General features: G+C 44.8%; 2 long non-coding RNA genes across 2 annotated transcripts in view; one reads left to right on the top strand and one right to left on the bottom strand.

Annotated features, from left to right (window-relative positions):
• The window catches only part of LOC116658741, a 45,456-nt gene extending 36,281 nt beyond the window's left edge, over window positions 1-9,175 (top strand). Inside the window, exon 3 of the long non-coding RNA XR_004314028.1 lies at window positions 8,275-9,175. This is a non-coding gene — a long non-coding RNA (uncharacterized LOC116658741). The remainder of the gene's footprint in view (window positions 1-8,274) is intronic.
• Window positions 9,176-9,619: 444 nt separating this feature from the next.
• LOC116658739 lies at window positions 9,620-14,180 on the bottom strand. The gene is made up of 2 exons (XR_004314026.1): window positions 13,995-14,180; window positions 9,620-11,002 (listed from the first exon to the last, which is right to left on the bottom strand). It is a non-coding gene; the product is annotated as an uncharacterized LOC116658739 (long non-coding RNA).
• Window positions 14,181-19,430: the final 5,250 nt, after the last annotated feature.

Below are 19,430 nucleotides of genomic sequence, written 5' to 3'. Positions count from 1 at the left end.
CAGAAGGAATGATAGAAGTGCAACTGGTTACCTCACTGTAGTTAAGGAAAACGTCTTCCTGACTTAATTTTTGAATGGTTATGAACAGAGAGATCATGAATCCTCAGAGTGGCCCCATCAGCAATGACTCGTATCAGCACTAAATGACAGACCTGTCACCATTCCACATCCCATAGAAACAATGAGTTTCGGTGACAGATGCTGCAGCATTAGGAAACTGGAAAAAAAGAATCCAGGAGCAAGCTAGGACAGAGACACGATAGTCATTATGGCCAGACTTCACCACTGTCACCTGTTCCCAAAGGGTCTAGAGAAGGCCCGTGATTACAGGAGAATGTGGAAGATCAGAGGGGCTAGAACTTGGAATAAACTCCTACTCTCCTTCCTACCTGCTCCCTAATATGTAGGGATATTATAGACAGACAGATAGATTAGTGTGTATTCTGGAGGGAAAATTTCTGCAGGTGCCAGAGGGAAGTTCAGATGAAGAACAGGTCACAGAATTCGGGGATCATTCATTCATTCAACAAACATTTGTTACCAGCCGACTACTCACCGGTCATCATGCCTGTGACAGACCATCAAGGAAGAAGTCATGCTCCCTGTCCTCACAGGTTTCATAATCTAAAAACAGAGGTGTAAACAATGTGATCTGTGTTATTTTATATATATGTTTATATATATATAGCTGATTACTATTTCATTGTGTATACCACATCTTTATCCGTTCATTTGTTGATGGTCATTTGGGTTGCTTCCATATCTTGGCTATTGTAAATAGTGTTGCTGTGAATATTGTGGTACATGTATGTTTTTGAATTAGTGTTTTTTATTATTTTTGGATATATACCCAGAAGTGGAATTGCTGGATCATATGGTAGGTCTATTTTCAGTTTTTGAGGAACCTCCATACTTTTTTCCATTGTGGCTTCAACAATTTACATCCCCACAAACAGTGTACAAGGATTCCCTTTTCTCCACATCCTCACCATTTTTTATCTGTAGACTTTTTGATAATAGCCATTCTGATAGGTGTGAGGTGTTGTTTAGATTTGCATTTCTTTAATAATTAATGATGTTGAGCATCTTTTCCACATGACGGTTAGATATATGTATGTCTACTTTGGAAAAATGTCTATTCAGGTCTTCTACCCATTTTTTGTTGAGGTTGTTTTTTTTTTTGATATTAAGTATATGTGCTGTTTATATTTTTTGGATATTAACCCCCTATTGGTCATATTTGCAGACATTTTCTCCCATTCCTAGGTTGTCTTTTCATTTTGTCTACAGTTTCCTTTGCTGTGCAAAAGCTTTTGAGTTTAATTAGGTCCCATTTGTTTATTTTTGCTTTTATTTCTTTTGCCTTAGGAGACAGATCCAAAAAATATTGCGACGGTTTATGTCAAAGAGTGTTCTGCCAATATTCTCTTCCAGGAATTTTATGGTTTCAGGTCTTATATTGAGGTCTTTTATCCAATTTGAGTTTACTTTTGTATATGGTGTTAGAGAATGTCCTAATCTCATTCTTTAACATGTAGCTGTCCAGTTGTTCCAGCACCACTTATTGAATAGACTGTTTTCTCCACTGTGTAGTCTTGCTTCCTGTGTCATAGATTAATTGACTCAAGGTGCATAGGTTTACGTCTGGACTCTTTATTCTTTCCGTTGATCTATGTGTCTGTTTTTGTGACAGTACCATGCTGTTTTGATTACTGTAGATTTGCAGTATAGTCTGAAGCCTGGGAGGGTGATACATCTAGCTATGTTCTTTTTTCTTCTCATGATTGTTTTGGCCATTTAGTTTTTTTTTTTTCTGTGTTTCCATATGAATTTTAGGATTATTTGTTCTAGTTCTGTGAACAATGTCATGGGCATTTTGATGGGGATTCCATCAAATCTGTAGATTGCTTTGGGTAGTATGGCCATTTTAACAGTATTGATTCTTTCAATCCAAGATATCAAAGAAAGAGGGATATCTTTCCATTTGTTTTTGTCACCTTCAGTTTCCTTCATCAGTGTTACATGGTTTTCAGAGTGTAGTTCTTTTACTTCCTTGGTTGGGTGTATTCCTAGGCATTTTGTTCTTTTTGATGTGATTTTAAATAGGATTGTTTTTTACTTTCTCTTGTTTGGGACCCTTTGTGCTTCCTGTACCTGATACCTATTTTCTTCTTCAGGTTTAGGAATTTTTGAGCCATAATTTCCTCAAATACATTTTCGATCCCCTTCTTTCTCTTTTCTCCTCTGGGACCTCTATAATGCAAATGTTGGTATGCTTAATGCTACTGCAGGGATCTCATGGATTACTTTTATTTTTAAATGTTTTCTTTTCTTTTTGTTATTCTGATTGTGTAATTTTCATTATTCTACTGTCCTGATCATTCTTCTGTATCAATTAGTCTGCTATTCATTCCTTCTAGTGGTTTTTTTTTTTGTTTGTTTGTTTGTTTTTAATTTCAGCTATTGAATTCTTCATTTCTGATTGGGTCTTTCTTATATTTCTAGTTCCTTGTTAAAATTATACTATGTAAGTCTATTCTTTTCTGTAATTTAGTTAACATTTTATAACCAAAGCTTTGAATTCATCATCTGGTAAATTACTTATTTCTATTTCATTATTTTCTTCGTGATTTTTTTCTTGCTCTTTCAACTGAGAGCAGTTCCTCTGCCTTTTCATTTCCCATGACTTTCTCTGCCTCTGTGAATTTGGGTGCAACTGTTGCCTATTGTGGTTTTGAACACTCATGTGGGAGTGTTCCTATGCAGACTCGTGTTCCCAGGGCCTTTGGTGGGAGAGCTGGATTTGACATGGACAAATCTTTCCTCAGGGTGTGCCAGCAGCTTTCACTTTCGTAGGGGGTGGGGCTGGAGATGGAGGGGCGAGAGCTGGAGCCAGTTGTGAGACAGGACTTCCCCTCTGCTCAGTGGCTGTCACTCCCCTATCTCTGTTGGGTCTGATCCCAAGTTACTGGAACAGAAGCCCTGAAGGTCAGGCCTAAGCTGGCCCCTGTTCCCTTTTAGTATGTATTTTCCCCTCTCACTGCACTGGGAACTTTGACCCAAGATGGGGGAGTGCTGAAGCAAGGGGACCCTGTGCAGGCTCTCAGCTCATGTCGATCCCAGACAGGGGTCTGAGCTGTCTCTGGTGTGCTGCCTGTGCAGTTGTCCGTGGTTATTTTCCTTTCTCTGCTCAGACGCAGCCTTGGGTGCAAGTCCCCTTTGTCCCTCACAGCCAGTCACTCCCCCCAGCCTCTGCCGTCCCCACCCTGTCGTGGAGCTACACTGCAGAAATGGCAAGGCCTGCGGGAACCCTTGGCATGTATTAGGAGGTGAGATGCTGCTGTCAGAGATCTGGCTGCCGCTGATGTGCTGCTTGAGTAAGAGCCAACAGTGGCTGCTGCTGCCCCAGCCAGCCTCCACACCAAGACTCAATTTCCTCTGTGTCCCACAGTCAAGTCTTCTCTCTGGTTGTGACCACCAGAGACTCAGTGGCATGCTGTGCTGTTATCAGTGAGTGAGGCTAGAGCTTTTGCTTGGCTTGTGCTGGGGCATGAGCCAAGGAGGTCACAGGAAGCCGAGTCACTGCTAGAGCAGCCCTCTCTCCGCCCTGCCTTGGGGACTAGCCAGCACATGTGCACCTGAGCAGAGTCCAGGCTTCCCACATCCCTCCTGTTAGTCCGAGGGGTCCTCCAGCCAACCAAGGGAGCTCATCTCAGACCCCAGGACTAGGACATCCAGTCTGTGGTTCTCACTGCTCACTCCCCAGGGCGGTGTCCTCCTCTGTGTTCTCCTTTTTCTCCTGAGTCCCCTCCCACTGATTGCTTTTCTTCCCTTCCTACTGGATTATGCGTGTATCTGTCTTACAGCCGTGGCTGTACTGGAGTCCTCCTGCCGGTTTCCAGTTAGTTTTCTGTGAGAATCGTTCCACATGTAGATGTATTTTTGACGTGTTCTTGGGGGTAGGGGAGCGCCGTGTGCTCCTACTCTACCATCTTGATTAATTCACGTATCAAATCTTTCCTGGATCTTTCTCTTGTGAAATTATTGAAAGTCCTTCAGGATGCTGGGTGATCTGTTGGGTTCCTTTACTAACTCTGGGAGACTGAGGAGAAGGTTTTCATCTATTTTAGGAAAAGAGTAGCTTCAGGGAAATAGTGAATGATAAATGTAAATACCAAAAAACTTGGTGAAATTACTCCGGGTACATTTATTTTTTACCTCCCTTGTATACATCCTACCTTCTGCAACAGCCCCTGATTTTCATGTGGGAATTCATCCATTTTCCATTCTTACTGCATGTGGTTGGAGCGGGGCGGAGGATCTTGCTTTGACTCCGAGGTGAAGAATGTGTCTGAGTTTTACTGGGCAGCAGTGGATGAGCATGTAACCTGGGCTGACTAAGGCAGAGTGAATCTCAGGACACTGGGGGGACCACCAGTAAAGAGACAGCATTCAGTGTCCCCCCACCCTGACCCCTGACACCTTGAGAGTTGAGCCTGGAAGCATATAGGCTGAGCTGCTGCAGCAGTTCACAACAGTATGACTCCAAAACTGGAGTCCGCAGAGAGAAAAGCAAAGGTAGAAATTGAGAGACTCCCTCAACCCTGATGATACCCTCCACGCCTTGGAGGGAGTACTGTCTGCAAGACCCATGCAGGACTTTTCCATCACATGAACCAATAAATTCCTTTTTTCATTTAATAAAGTTTGAGTTGAGTTTTTCTGTTACTTCAGATGGGAGTAGAGCTAACTGATACAATTGCTGTTTGCTTTTTACTGTGTTCTACATTTATAATAAATGTGAAAAAATAGCAAAATAACCAGGGCATGTTACAGAAAGAGTGATAATAGAGAAAGGGGAGGAGGAGGAGAACCAGGCCCTCCCTACAAATGCTTTCATGGCTTCCCTTTCCCTCCAGACTGAGAGGACTGAACCAATATTCGTCAAATTGTAATTTTTTTTTTAAGGCTACATTCTTTTGTGAGCAAGGGTAGGGACCTGCCTGAGGATGTTAGAGGGCTGTCTGTAGGAGCCTCTACAGAAAGAGGAGTGTGTGTCTGTGGCCCTGCCCTGTTCAACATTGGAAGCTACCCGGCAGCCTAAGCATGGCTCCTATTTAGAAAAGGATTTGATTTTCCCTTGTCTAACTAACTTTCCTTTTATCTTCTGAAGTCAGAGTTCCAGAATCCATTTGTCCTTAGGTCTTCATTCTCTCCTGCAGTTTACCCTTCCCAAGACATTCTCACCTTCTCACAGTGTTGTGATCTTATACAATTACATTTCATATACTTTGAGCCCAGACTTTTTGCTGACTTGAGAGCATCAACACCCAGGACACCAAGGTCTATTTTTTTTTTTTAAGTTCCAGTTGTAGAGATTTGAGTCAATCATGTTCTTCACTTCATGGCGTATTATCACTATTGGTCTGTACAGATATTTTTTGGAATTACTGATTGATTGATTAACTTTTACTCCCATTCCTCTGTCCCTCCCCTACCAGATAATTGTTCTAAGGAGTTTACCATGTATTTCTTAATTTGTATAAGTTCTTTAAAATATCCATTGTTATTTTGTGTGCTTTTCTTTTGTGTAGAGCTGTATGTGGTAGATCTCATTCTGTTTCTTACCTTTTTCACTTAGCATCCATCCTGCTCTGTGTATATCCATCCGCTACTTGTGACTGAGCCATGTTGTGCCCCTACTCAGTATACTGTGTCCTTCCCCAGTAATGGACACTCAGTTTGCTTCCAGTTCCCCAGCATGAAAAACAGTGCCATTATGAACATCCTCTTATATCCATTATGGATCTCTGAGAAGTGTGCTTTGCAGGCTCCAAACACAGAGGTAGAGTTGCCTGGTTTTAGGGTATGTGTATGCTTGATTTGACTAAATACTGAGGGTGCTCTTTGAAACAGCTGCACTACTGTATTTTCCTACCAGAAGCGCTTCCTAAACCCACAGTGCATCCCAGCCAACACCTAGCATTATCTAGTCTAGTTCACTGTTTTTTCCATTTGTGTTTCCTTGATTAGTAAGTTTGAGTATCTCTGTGTATGTTTCTAAAGTATTTTGATTACCTGTTCAAACACATTTCCCATTTTTATGTTAATTTTTTTGACTTGAAGGAGTTCCGTGTATATTCTTGTATTAGTCCATTGTTAGATGTGGACATTGCAGATAATTTCTCCCAATCTGTTACTTGTCTGTTAACTTTATTCATGGTAACTTTCAGTGAACAGAAATCTTTAATTATGATGTAATAAAAGTAATCACTATTTTTGTTTTATGTTGTATACATGTTAAGTTCTGTCTACAATGTCTTCCTGCCCTGAGATTACGAAGATATTTTCCTATATTTTCTTCTATTTACTTTGTTGTTTAAATTTCACATTTAGATCTTTGTTGCATTTGCTGTTTACCTTTGGTGTAGCTTTAGGTAAAGATCCAATTTTATTTTAATCTACAGTGTGAACTAGGTTTGCAACTCCATCTATTAAGCAATCTTTCCTTTTTCCATTCATATGTGGTACCTACTTTATTGTATACTAAATTCCCATGTAAACATGGTTAAATTTCTAAGCTCTCCATTATGTTTCACTGATTTCTTTGTTGTTACAATAATATCACACTTTTTTTTATTATTATGACTGTGTAATATGTCTTAATACCTACTGGGGCACATTCCTCCTCTTTGGTCTTCTTTTGAAATGTTGACTTACCTGTTCATAGATCTTTATTCTTCCATAAAAATTTTAGATTAAGGTTATCACCTATCTCCAAACATTCAACAAAATTTTTTGACATATTTGTTGTCGTATTAAACTTATAGATTTATTTACTAGATTAATTTGGGATGAACTGATATTTGTAATATTAAGCCGCTTAGAAACTTACCTTGGTTGTGGTCTCATTTTCATTTTTCTGTAAAGAAATTCTGTTGTGATGAAATAGTTCATATTAAATACTAATTTTTCTGCCCATTGCTCCCTGTAAGTTGGGAACGTTGTGATGGGTGCTTAGTCTGATAACATCGATATGCATTACATTGCTTTAGCACAGCTGTAGTGTGACTGCATAATAAATATAATGCTTTGCCCTCTATTTCCATAACAACACCAACGAAAAGCCCTCTACTTCTCTGTGCCCAAAAGTGTAACATTTGAAGTCTAGTTTTCTTCTTTTGCTTTGACCTGATAGGTGTGCACTGGTAATAACAAATAAAATATAATGTTACAACAGAATGGTAAGCCTGGCACTGGAAACACGGTCAAGTTATAACTGCACATGTAGCTGACCCAGCACCAGTGTGAAGATGTGAAGCTGCTGCCGCACAACAGCAACCACGGACAACACATAACAAAGGAGCATCACTGCGTCCCAGTAAACTATCTTTGACGCGAAAACTTAATTTAAGCAGTCAGGGCTGCTTGGAGTCAGGGAAAATGGACCAGACAACCTCTAACATCCCCACTGATCTGAGGGTCTGCTGCACGTGTCCCAGACTGTGGACACTGTAAGGCAATCAAGTTCATGAGTGGGGTGAGCATCTGCACCTGGCACTGCTGGACATTTGAATGGGGTGGGGAAGGAAGGCATGGTTGGAGGCAGGAAGCAGAATTTCTTTACAAAAAATGAAAATGAGACCACAACCAAGGTAAGTTTCTGAATGGCCCATTTGTTAGCTAAGCAAGGAAAACTGGTTACCAATGGTGAGTTAATTAAATCATATTTGATTGCAGCAGATGAAGAACTATGTCCAGAGAAAATAAATTTGTTTAACAAGACTAGGCTTTTGGGAAAAAGAGAGGATACAACATCAATATTCAGCTAAAAACAAGGCAAGTAATTCTGAGTGATTTTCTTTGGTTCTTGAGGAGTTGACAGAATGTTTCTGATACTGCTTAGTTGCTGTTTATTGAGGAGTAAATGCTGAGTTTGAAGACACTAAAGAATTAGCCTCCGTGAACAGTCTGTGTGGAACAACTGCCTGCACGGATATTTTCAAAGCAGAGGAAGTACTAATTCCCAGAGGTGGAATCTGCAAGCTGTGTTACAATTAATGGTAAAAATACATTTGGAGAAAAAAAGGGCTGAGTTGGAAAATTTTTCAAGCTCATGAAAATGTGTCATTAAAGTCTATGATTCATCATTGTGTTAGTCACCAGCAGATACTTTGAAGGAAACGTTTGGATCATGTTATTGAACCAGTGGTGTCAATGGTGAACTTCATTTGCTCTCATGAACTTAACTATCCTCACTTCTGTGATTTTCAGGTCAGAAATAGAAGCTGCTGTCCTCACTTGCCTGCACACAACAGTTCGAAGGCTGAACAGTGGCCATGTTTCACTGTGAAGTTTTGAGTTCAAGGCTGAGATTGAAATTTTTATTGAATGAGAAGAATCATCCTCGTCCACTGGTTTTGAACACAGATGGCCTTGGAAATCAGCTTTTGTGGCAGACTTGGTAATTGAATCCTAATGAATTCAACCTAAAGTTACAAGGAAAACAGCGCTTAGAAGTGAAACTTATACTGTGGTTAAATTATTTCAAAGACAGCTAACACTGTTTGAATCACAAGTCATGTCAAACTGTTCTACAGGCTTCCTGTGCTATACAAGGTTAAAATAAGAAGTGGGGTCTTCACTGACACACAAATTTGTAGCAGATGTATATTCTGAGCTCAAATTACAGTTCCAGCAGTGTTTTTTTTGGACCTCAATGCAAGTGTAGCGGAAATTTCCATTTTTCAAAATCCATGCAGTTGAAGAGCTTTCTCCTAAACCTTCAGTTGGAAGGAATTACTCTTTAATGTAATGCTCTGTTTTAAGGAAAATACCAAGACATAAATCTAGTAGAAGCCTATTAGTAACTTCCAAGTGATGAATTTCCTTAATTAAAATCATAATTATGGATTGATGTCACTATTTGGTAATATCTGTCTGTGTGAAAAGGCATTTCTAATGATGGAAGAATCTCATTACACAGCAGCATCAGCAGATGGACATTTGCAATGGATTTTGATGATAAGGGAGCAGTAATTTTGAACCTCAATTAAATGAAATGTTACTCCTTAAAAAGGAATTACATTTTCCTCATTGTTAGACCTGTATTGCAAAAACTGTATTAAATTATTATGTTTATATTTTGAGTTTTATCAATAAAAAATTGTGGCAATTTGTTTTCTCTCTTGTCATATATAAGCACCTATGTAATATCCTTGGCCACAAATGCCTAAAATATTTATTACCTCACCATTTATAGAAAAAGTTTGACTACCTGTGATTTAATCTGTACTGGAAATGTCCAGTTCCCTGCCCCCCACCAAGCAAAACAAAACAAAACAAAAAAGCAGCACACAGAGAGAACAGCCAGGAGATGCCATTTTCTTACTAGTTTGTTTTTTGTCAGAAAATATGTCTTGAATCTCAGGTAAATCCCCAGTTCTGCAGTTTAGCTGATTTTGTGTGTGTGTGTGTGTGTGTTGTCATATCATCAGTGAGGAGCGAGGTCATCAGGTTGAGGTGGAAATCAGTTTTAATTTGCTCTGAGTCAGTTCTATGCAGTAGAATAACGAAGCCCTTTATTTGCCAAAAAGAAACCCAAGGGTTTAGTGGCCTGAATTGGCTAAGCTGGTTTTTCCTTTATGGGAACTGTCTCCCTCTGAAGCAGGCAGATGCCTCTGGGGATGGAAAGGGCAGAGGTGGAGGAAATCCTCTGGGCTGCTGGAAGAGGTTGTGGGAGGGAGTGAGTTCGGAAGCCTTTGGGCATGCCTGGGATGGTGGGAGAGAACCGGGGGGCCCCCGGAGCCAGGAGGGAGCACCGGGCTCCCGGCAGGGACCAGGCGTGGCGGAGAGCTCAGCGCAGCCCTCTGCCTGGGTCAGAGCTGGTGTTTCTCCTTCTGTGTCCCCCTCAGACAGCCTCTCTCTGCTCCTTGCATGTTTGTGTTCGACAAGGGGGGAAGTAACCCTGTTTTACAGGTGAGGGAAATGAGGCTCAGAGAAGCTAAGAAACTAACCAGCAGCGTAACCGGCGCAGTCAGTGTCAGGCGGAGCCAGGACTCAGACCCAGGACTCAGACCCAGGACTCTGCCCCCCAGTCCAGCCCCCGTGCCCCTGACTAGTGCTGTGCCGGAGCCCTCGTCAGCTGGTCGGTCAGAGGACGTTCCCATTCAGACGCTACTGAGCTGCAGGCCCACCATTAGGTCTGCTCGTTGGTCTCATGAGGCCCCATCTTTCATGGTGTGGATTGGCATATATTAAGGCAGTAACCTCTTAAGTAAGTTCTTTTCTTCCTTTACTCACATCCAAGACAAGAATGCTAGTGTTAGGAGTTTTACAAGCAGAGATGATAAGGTTCTGAAAAGGTAAGTGAGGGACGCTGAAGTCGGATTTTCCCTTTTCATAGTTTTGCTCAGGTCCTCACAGGACTCATGTCACATGAAAACTTGTTCTCCTCCTGCATCATGGGAGAGATGAATCTGGAATCTTCCAGGTAGTCTGAGCAGTTGGTGCAGGCCCATCCTGTGCCCCTCCCCCTGGTGGTGTCCGTCCTCTGAGTGGCCATCCCCTCTGGTGGGGGAGGCCCTCCCCAGGAGGCAGCCTGCCCCCTACCTGGGTGGTTCCAGCCGTGGGGAATGGCCATCTGCTTGGAGCTACGATCCACCTGGGAGCTCTGCTCCCTGGCTCCCATTCTGCCTTCTGGAACAATGTAAATCAAAGCTCATCATATTATTCCTCCGTGTGATTTCACAAAACAATTGTCCAAGCTGCCTCTTCCATCTCCTCTTCTCTGTGTCTATCTCTTCTGTTCTTTTAACCTTTTGTCTGGTGACGAGGTCTCCAGAACACTCAAGGTCCTGGCTGCCATCTCTGGTTATGCTATAGTTTGTCAGCTCCTCTCATAAAATGTGGCACTCAGAACTAATGGGTTCTCATTCCTTCCTGTGTGTTTATTCAATAGATATTACATGAGCTTGCTCTGTGCTGAATCCTGGGCATGTGTCTAGGGAATAACAAGATTCAATTTAGTTCCTGACTTTTGTGGTTTTTGAGTAATTTAATAATCAAATAATCACATACAAAAACAACAAGCTGTGATGCACGCTGTGAATTACAGCACAGGACGCCTGCGGGAGGGTCTTAGCTGCTGGTGTCTCTGGCCTGTGGGCACAGAACGCAGAGCTGGATCGGCCCCAGGGGAGATTCAGGATGGCAAGTCCTGAGAGCTCACAGAGGACCTATAGCACACTTTGGACTACTCACTTCCAAAAAGTGAGGCATCTCAGGTACCTTCAGATCTGGTCATCTGTATTCAGACTCATTCTCTCACTTCTGGTCTCTGTCTCCCCCCAGCCCCTTCTCTTCTGAGGAAGACATAGGGAGAGACGGGCCAGAGAAGCACAAAAGGAGTCTCGGGGAAGGCTCTGGAGGAGTTTTGAGACACAGCTCCTAGGCTCGGCCCCTTCTGGGGTATGTTATGTCTGGGTGGCTGTGTTTCACAGATGCCAAGGTCTGCCCCTCAGTAGAGATGGAACTGAAGGGATGTTTTCCTTGGGCCTGGAGCCCCAGTTTGAGCCAAGGCTGGCTTGGTTGTCACAGGCTGGCTGGCTGACTGAGTCTCAGAGCTCTGGCTGTCCACTGTGGCCAGGAGATGGGGGAGGTCAGTGGCTCCTCCTGCCAGCCTCAGTGTAGCGACAGCCCTGGCACAGACTGCATGGAACACCATAGTGATATAGGCCCTGCTCTGTGGAAACCTGGTCCCTTCCACTGGGCTGATAAATAACAACTGATAACAGTATTATTATTACTCTTTTGCTCATGTATCATCCATCTCTCTCTCTCGCCCCCTGCTCCCCCCACCCCAACCCTGTATATCTAGGTTTGTCAATGGCTAGAACTAGGAGGGTGAGGAGAGGTGGAAGTTTGCAGCTGGGGACCCCTTGCTCTGCTATGTGGTCCTGTGCTCACAGGGAGACAGACATTAAAGGCACAGGGAGGGAAATACACCTGGGCCTGCTGGTGCAAGCTGGACACTTCAGTGCTGACATCTGAAGGCAGAGCAGAGAATAACGTTTCATCTGTGAAAAGTGTCAGACCCTGGGGTGGAGGCTCAGGGGGATGGAGGGGTGATTTAAGCCCTTTTCTGGTGGACAGAGGATTCTCTTTTGTTGGGGTGGCTTATGTGTTACCCGGTGAGGAGGTAGAGGGATGGGTGATATGATGGAGTCTTATCTTCAGCTCCTCCTGGGCTTTGGATTCTTGCTTTGAAATCCATTTGTCTTCCTAGCCCTGGAGCACCTTGGAGCTGGGGCTGAGCACTAGCCAGCCACTCAAACCTGGGTTCTAGTGCAGAGTCCTCCAAGGATAAACCATGTGCCCTTGGGCTAGTTACTCCCCTCTCTTCCAGCTTCCACTTTTGTTGACTCAGGAGCTAAATAGGGGAAATGTTAGTGTGTTTAGACATCTGGCACTGGTGGCATTTTGGAGGAGTTAAAGCCAGTGCTATCAGAGAGCAAAGCCTTGCATACATTGCTCACATGTGTCTCATGTGTGTAAAAGCACTGCCTGGGTTTGGAAGCGAAGTTAGTCAATCTGGTATCAGTCTGAGGGGTTCATCCTGGGAAGACAGTCCTACTTTCTAAGTCAGGTTTGTCTAGAAATTTATCCTTGTCCCTGGGCCAAATATTCACATTTGGTCTAATTTTCCTATTCTTCACATTTCTACAATCAGTTTCCTTTTTTGGTCCCATACATTGTATTCTATGGTAAATAAAATTCTAGAGGTAAAATGCTCTACCCACCCAATGGCAGCTCTGGGCTAGAGCAGGCCTTCCTGCCCAGATGTAGGTCCCTGTCATGGCGTGGGGGACCTCTGCAGTTCCCAGTAGAAGCTGGGCAGACCTGAGCCAATTCTTATGATATGTACCAACCATTTCAGGGGCAAACACAGGAAAGAGGCACAGGGGGATAGGAGAAGCCACTCACATTCTGCAGAGGCCTTAGACTCCATCCAAGTCAGGCCCTCTTATCCTATAGATACTGTAGAATTCCAGGAAGGGGGAAGGACTCTGATAAGCAAGTTGCAAAGTCATGAGGGAAAGGTGCCAGGACACTAGATATCCTGACCTGGGTGCAGACTCCATCTACACTGCACTACAGAGTTCTCCTCCAGGAAGAGTGAGCAGTGGGAGTGCTCCAAGACCTGGTCCACCAGGGCCCTGGTGCGAGGCGCAGGAGGAAGGACAGAAGCAGTGAAGCTGGGGTGAATGTGCTAGTGAATAGGGCATGGAGTGACCCCACCCCCACCCCCACCCCTTAGAATCTTGGAGCATCAGGTATCAAGAGTCAAGCTTTATCTCCCCTGCTGTCCTCTCACATCCTTAGCCAGTGTGGAAGCTGGGAGGACCATTTGAGATGACCCACTCTAGTAGTCAGGGTTTTTCAGAGAAACAGAACCAACTAGCAAGTTAATTAATCCTTTAATTATAAGGAACACCACAGTGATTATGGAGGCCATCAAGTCCAAAGTCTGCACTTGGAGACCAAGGAGATCCCATGGTACAGACAAAGCCTGAAGGCATTTCACTGGGGAAATCCCTCTTGCTCAGGGTCGTGGTCTTTTTCTCTATTCAGACCTTCAGCAGATTGGATGAGACCTACTCACATTATGGAGGGAAAGATCACTGATTTAAATATTAATCTCATCCCCAAACACCCTCAAGTTAACAAATAATATTTGCCATCATACATACGAATTCCTTTGCTTACCCTTGAGAGGGTGATAGTTTTCCCTGACTTTAATCATTAGAGTAGCACTACCGAGATTTTTTTGCAACATCTGTATATTATTTATTTAAACCAATGCTAACTACTCACTTATAAAGAGCCTTATAGAAAATAATAATCGAGAAAAGGGATTGTACTGTAACTTTTTCTCTAAAACACCAAAGAATAAATAAGCATTTCAAAAAAGCGCTTATAGCACCTCAACCCACCTCGCATCCTCCTGGGAAACAGTCACCAGGGCTGTAGCTGAGGACAAAGAAGCCCGAGCCTCCGCCTGACCAGTAGGGGGCGAACTTGTCCGGCGTCCTGGAGGCCCGGGCTTTGATCCCATCCGGGGCCCTCGCCCCCCAAGCACCGTGCCTCCGCCTCCCCGAGGGGCGGCCTCGAGAGCTCCCAGACCCCGGCGCCGTGAGAGGCCCAGGCCTGAGCCCTGCGGCGCCAAGGCCCCTCCATCAGGGGCCCCGAGGCCCGTCGGGGAGGTAAGGCCCGGACTACGCGCCGCGTCCTCCCGGAACGCGGAGGCCCCTCGGAGCAGTGGCCGCCGCGCCGGAGGTGGGGGCGTGCGGGGCGGGCAGCCCTTCGGCCTCCTGCGTGGCCCCTCACCCCCCCGGAGAAGTGCGGGTTGGGGGTGGTGCGTTTGGAAACAGCGACCGGCGCTGCCTCGGGCATGTGCCCTTGAGGCGCCGGTGCGCACAGCGTCCCCTGGCGCCCAGGGAAGTGGAGAGAGCCACTTCCGGGAAGAGACGCTGCACTTCCGGGAAGAGGGGCGGGGCGCAGCCGGCTCAGCCGAGAAAGGCTGTTGGGGGCGTCGGAGGCCTGGAAAGAGTCCCTGGCGCACAGCTCACGCGGGCTGCTGGGGCGCATCCTCCTTCTGAGGTGACCAGAGTGAAGCGGGGCGGCCTGTGGGATCCAGAGCCCAGGACTGAGGTGGCGCCCGACTGAGTTGAGGGGAGGGCTGCTGGGCCCTCACACCTGCCCCGCAGGTGCGCTGGGGCTCCCCGGCACCGGGCGCACACCCTGGCTTGAGTTTTCCTATCAGTATTTTAATTTAAATGGGGTCGCAGCTTCACTTAAAACATTCACTTTAAAAGGCAACTATTCATCTCTAAAATGGTAATGGTGGTAGGTTCACCAAGGGATTGATGCCCGGATTAAATAAAACGAGAAGGTGCTTGGAACTGTGCCTGAGAGATGAGGGCTCGGTACGTGCCACTTACTGTTCTTAATGTAGTGGAAGTAGGTTCTGGGAAACGCTGGGACATGTGGTCCTTCAGAGGAGGTTTTAACTCTCCCTTCCGGGAACTTTTGGAAGCTCCTGATTTGTGGTCTAGGTTTCTGTTTCTTGTGTGTAGCCTGAGTGCCCTCACTGGCTGAGGGGAGAGGTTCCTTGTAACTCGGTTCTCCGCTGGAAATTCCTGTCGTTTTAAATGCTGAGATAGCTACTAAGTAGAGTTGCCAGCAGGTGGCCCCAGAACACCTGGGATGTGTTTGCCCATTTGGGTCCCCAGATTTCATGAGAGTTTAGGGTATCACTGCATTTTAGCAATTCTTGAGGGTGTAGGCAGGAGTCCTTGGCTGCAGGGAGAATACGATTGATTTGTTACTGTAGTTTTTTTCTTCCACAAGACTGTGGCCGTTATTTGATTCATTCATATATTTATCCTTCAAATATTTGTTGGATGCCTACTCTGCTCCAGATGCTATCAGAGACTTGGTATACATCAGTGAACTAGAACAAAGACTCGTGCTGTCATGGAGCCTACATTCTAGCAGGCAGCAATAAAGATAATAGGTGAATTTTATAGGGTGTTAGAAGTGTTATGAAAAAGAAAAATATAAGCCAGAGAGTGTAGGGGTGGGTGGGGTTGTTGGATCGAGCAGATTACTGTATTGAATAGGGTGGCTAGGATAGGGCTCATCAGGGAGGCAGGATTTGAGCAAAGATTCAAAAGAAATGCAGTTAGCCAAGCAGAGATCTGGGTGAAGAGTGTTTTAGATACTATGAAAAATTTGGAGCAGTTGCAGTTACCCTTTTATAGATGAGATAATTGAGGCTCCGAGAGGTGAAATGACTTGTCTAAGGTCGACGGGAGTTTGCTGCAAAGTTGGTGTACTTTCCCCTCCTCATTTCTAGCCGCATCTCCCTTCACCAGATCACATTACCCTCTGTGTTTGCCAGGGTGATGGAGGCTTCTTGTAAAGATGCCACAATACTTTGCTTGCTTAAGTGATGACTCAAGTTGTCTTGGCATATTTACTTTCATTGGGCAATACCAAACTCTGTTTGATCTTTCTTTGTTATGTAATCACTAAATATGTATCTGCTGAGTGCTGCGGAGGAGAGAATTGAGGCATGGCCCCTACACCTAAGGGACTAATAATCTGTCCATAAGCGTTTTAGGCTTTCATTTCCTCTGTTTCGTCTCCTTTCCCTACTTCTCCCAAACAAGTCCACTGATGATCTCCGTCTACAGCTTACCCTTCGAACTGAGTCAGATTCTCAAACTTAGTCACCCAATCTTGGTGTCTAGGTTCCTGAACTCTCCCCCAGATTCCTTTTGTTGCCAGTTGATATGTGGTGCCCGGTTATCCCTCAGTCACGGGTCTGCACTCCCGCTACCTGTGTTGGACCAGTGTGAGACCAGGCTTACGCTTGTTCTCCACTCCTAGGCTTTGATTACATGTCTCACCTGGATCCTTAGTTACCCTCCAGAACTGTCTCCTTGCCACGTTTGTTTACAGCTGTAGAGATCTGTCCACTTGCTTGGAGGCTCTGTGTCTTCCTGTTAGAAATTGTGCCCTTTGCTCACTGTTCTTGGTCCCTCGAGTTGCCTTCCTGAGCCTGCGTCAGTTCTCTCAGCCTCTGGCCCTGAGAACGCTGGACATGTGCTGAATCCCCTTCCCTTTCTGCCCACACCTTGCGTGAGGAGATTGTGGTACCCTGTGTAAAAATTCCTTGATGATGGCACTTGTGAAATAGCAGTGAAGGACAGAAGGCTGCATTTTCAGGTAGTTAATGTCTGAGAACTAGTAGTTTAGAGGAGAGGGGAGCTTGGAAAGCCTGTAGTGGACAAAAATGAGTAATCCTGGTCTTGATCTACCTCTTCCCACCACCTCTTCCAAACACACCCTCTCCATTCCATTTAGGCTAATCTCATGTTCACCCCCACCCTGTTTTCACCCCGCATCTAGTCTACCTAGAGGGAGATACCAGGTCCAGATGAGATTATTTTGGGTAGAATGTACACATAATTCCTCTCTAAGTGTGGACATCCTAGAACTGAGGGTACACGTGCCTCTCTTGGTGTCGGCAACGTGACTGCAGGCCTTGTAGGGAGGCCCTTCAGTGCCGTGGAGGAGAAGATGGGGTTTGGCATGTCTTGGCATGAGTGAGGGGGCTGAGTGTCTCTTAGCCCAAAACGTCTGAAAGTTCCAGTTGCTCCTGTTCCCTTCCTGGATACTGGCCTCTCTTTCTCTTTACCATTCTGATCTCGTCACTTCTCTATTCTATCTCTAAAGATTTGAGTCTTAGGATATGGTTTTACCTTGTCCGTGTGGGTCCATCTGGACTGTCAACCTCAAATCTCTTCATATGTGGGCCCCTCTCTCCATTCATCCCTCAACACATTCCCAGAGCTGTTTCCAGAGCCAACACCAAATCCTGAACTGGAATTCTCTCTTGACAATGATCTCAGATGCCTCTATGTGCTCCCTCAGGTCATTTCACACATTCGGTGCCAACTTGATTTCCCAAGACTGCTTATTTTGCTGCCTGGCTGGCTTTGCTTTGCGATAATCTCTTTCATCATTTCCTTCCCCTTGGTGTGTCTGGCAGCTTGACTTCCAGTGTAAGGAGTCCTCAGTTCTCCTTCTTTTGTTTGTTGGCAACATCTACCACTCCTCTCTGATTGAACCCATAGTTCTGGGTTATTGGATTAGAAAGTTAGAGTTTGGTAGGATTTTTGAGGTGACTATCTCCTCACCTTAACTGAAAGCAGACTTTTCCTGAGTGACACGACTTTTCAGCAGTTCCAGTGCAGGGAACTCATTCTCCCTCGTGGGGTTGTGGCTGGAGATGGGCTCAGCTTGCCTTTGCTCACCACCCTGGCTCCTTTCAACGACCATTCTTCCACTGATGCATGCACACTCCACCCTCTTTCCAACCTCATTGTTCCCTCAACCGATCTCCTTACCCTATAACCATATTTAATGAGGACCTTGGCTCCTGTCTCTTTCCACCCTGGCTTTTGCCATCATTCTGGAAAACTCAACCAGCATCTTGGTGATGCATCTGGATCCTTCATTCTTATAGTCCATTGATTTCCACCTCCACCTCCCCTTTAGTCAGCCATTCAGTGGCTGCACCCTGAGCCTTGTCATCGTCTGGAACTGCTCCACCTCTGAATCCAGAACTCCTGAAGTTCCGCTTTCTGATCACACAGCATAGCCTTCTAAGTCTTCTATTCCCAGGTTCCTACTAAACTTAATCTTAAAAAATAAACACTGTTTTTACTTTGAGTAATTGCATGCCTGTCATCCAGAATTGATAGTAATAAGTATTTTGTCATTTTTGCTTCAAGTCTTAATAAAAGGAATAAAACCTTACAGGTACATTTAAGTCTGCTGTGGTCTTCCCTCAAGTTCTGATCTCGTCCTCTCCGCGAAAGCAACCACTGACACAAATTTGGTGAGTGTGTCTGTGTATAAAATGTAATGATTTTTGGGCTTTAAAATCTACGTAGTGTACTGCACTTGATTTACAGCTTGATTCACTCATTGCTATGTTTAAAAAATCAATATACACATAATAAATAGTCCATTCCTTTTAAATGCTCCATAACATTCCAGTAGAAGTGTGTAGTGCAGTTTATTTATCCGTTTCCACATTCATCATTACAAACTGCTTAATCAAATACCCTTCCAAGTGTCCTCCCACACAGAGTAGTCCGTGCTGTGCTGTGGAACAGGCAGGGGCACAGCTAGCTCTGGCGCCTCTGTGTGAGGTAGGGAGGCTTCCTCTTTGCGTGGGCCTGTCCTCTGGACACAGAGCTTGGCAAGTGAAGGGCGCCTGGGGGAAGAAACAAGTACTCAGGTGGACGTAGCTTTGTGCTGGGGGTGGGTGGGTTCTTAAGTGGATGTGGATTGTATTTCTTGGACTTGCTCCCTGTGGGCACCTCTGGACAGTGGACAGACTTCACAACTATAAGTGGTGTCTTGTGTTAAGAAGAAAAACTTTACAGAGTCACACCGCTGGGGTTCAAATGTTAGCTCTTGTGATGATTGGAACTTACTGCATGGCTGTGCCTCTCTCCTTATCAGTAAAGTGGGAGTGTGGCATTCTCTCTCTCATGGAGTAACTGAGGGGGCAATGTGTGGAAGTGTTTGCCATATAGTACGTTTTACATAAATGTTAGATCTTATTATCATACGTGTACATCTTCCTTTGAGGTATTCGACTAGGAGTGGGACTGCTGGTTGGAAGGGTGTGCATTTCTAGAGTGAGCTTGTTCTTTATCCTGTCTCTGGTAATTCAGCCTGTCGGGTTCCCTTTTGCCTTCTTTCATATCTATCCTGAATTCCATCATCACCCTTTGGAAGTTGGGCCCCAATCATGTTATAATGCCTCATGATCGTTGTTAGAAGTT

Source organism: Camelus ferus, chromosome 21 (assembly GCF_009834535.1).
Source record: "Camelus ferus isolate YT-003-E chromosome 21, BCGSAC_Cfer_1.0, whole genome shotgun sequence".
NCBI lineage: Eukaryota > Metazoa > Chordata > Mammalia > Artiodactyla > Camelidae > Camelus > Camelus ferus.
The sequence above is the reverse complement of the archived record's forward strand: the minus strand, read 5'-3'. Positions and strand labels throughout refer to the sequence as shown.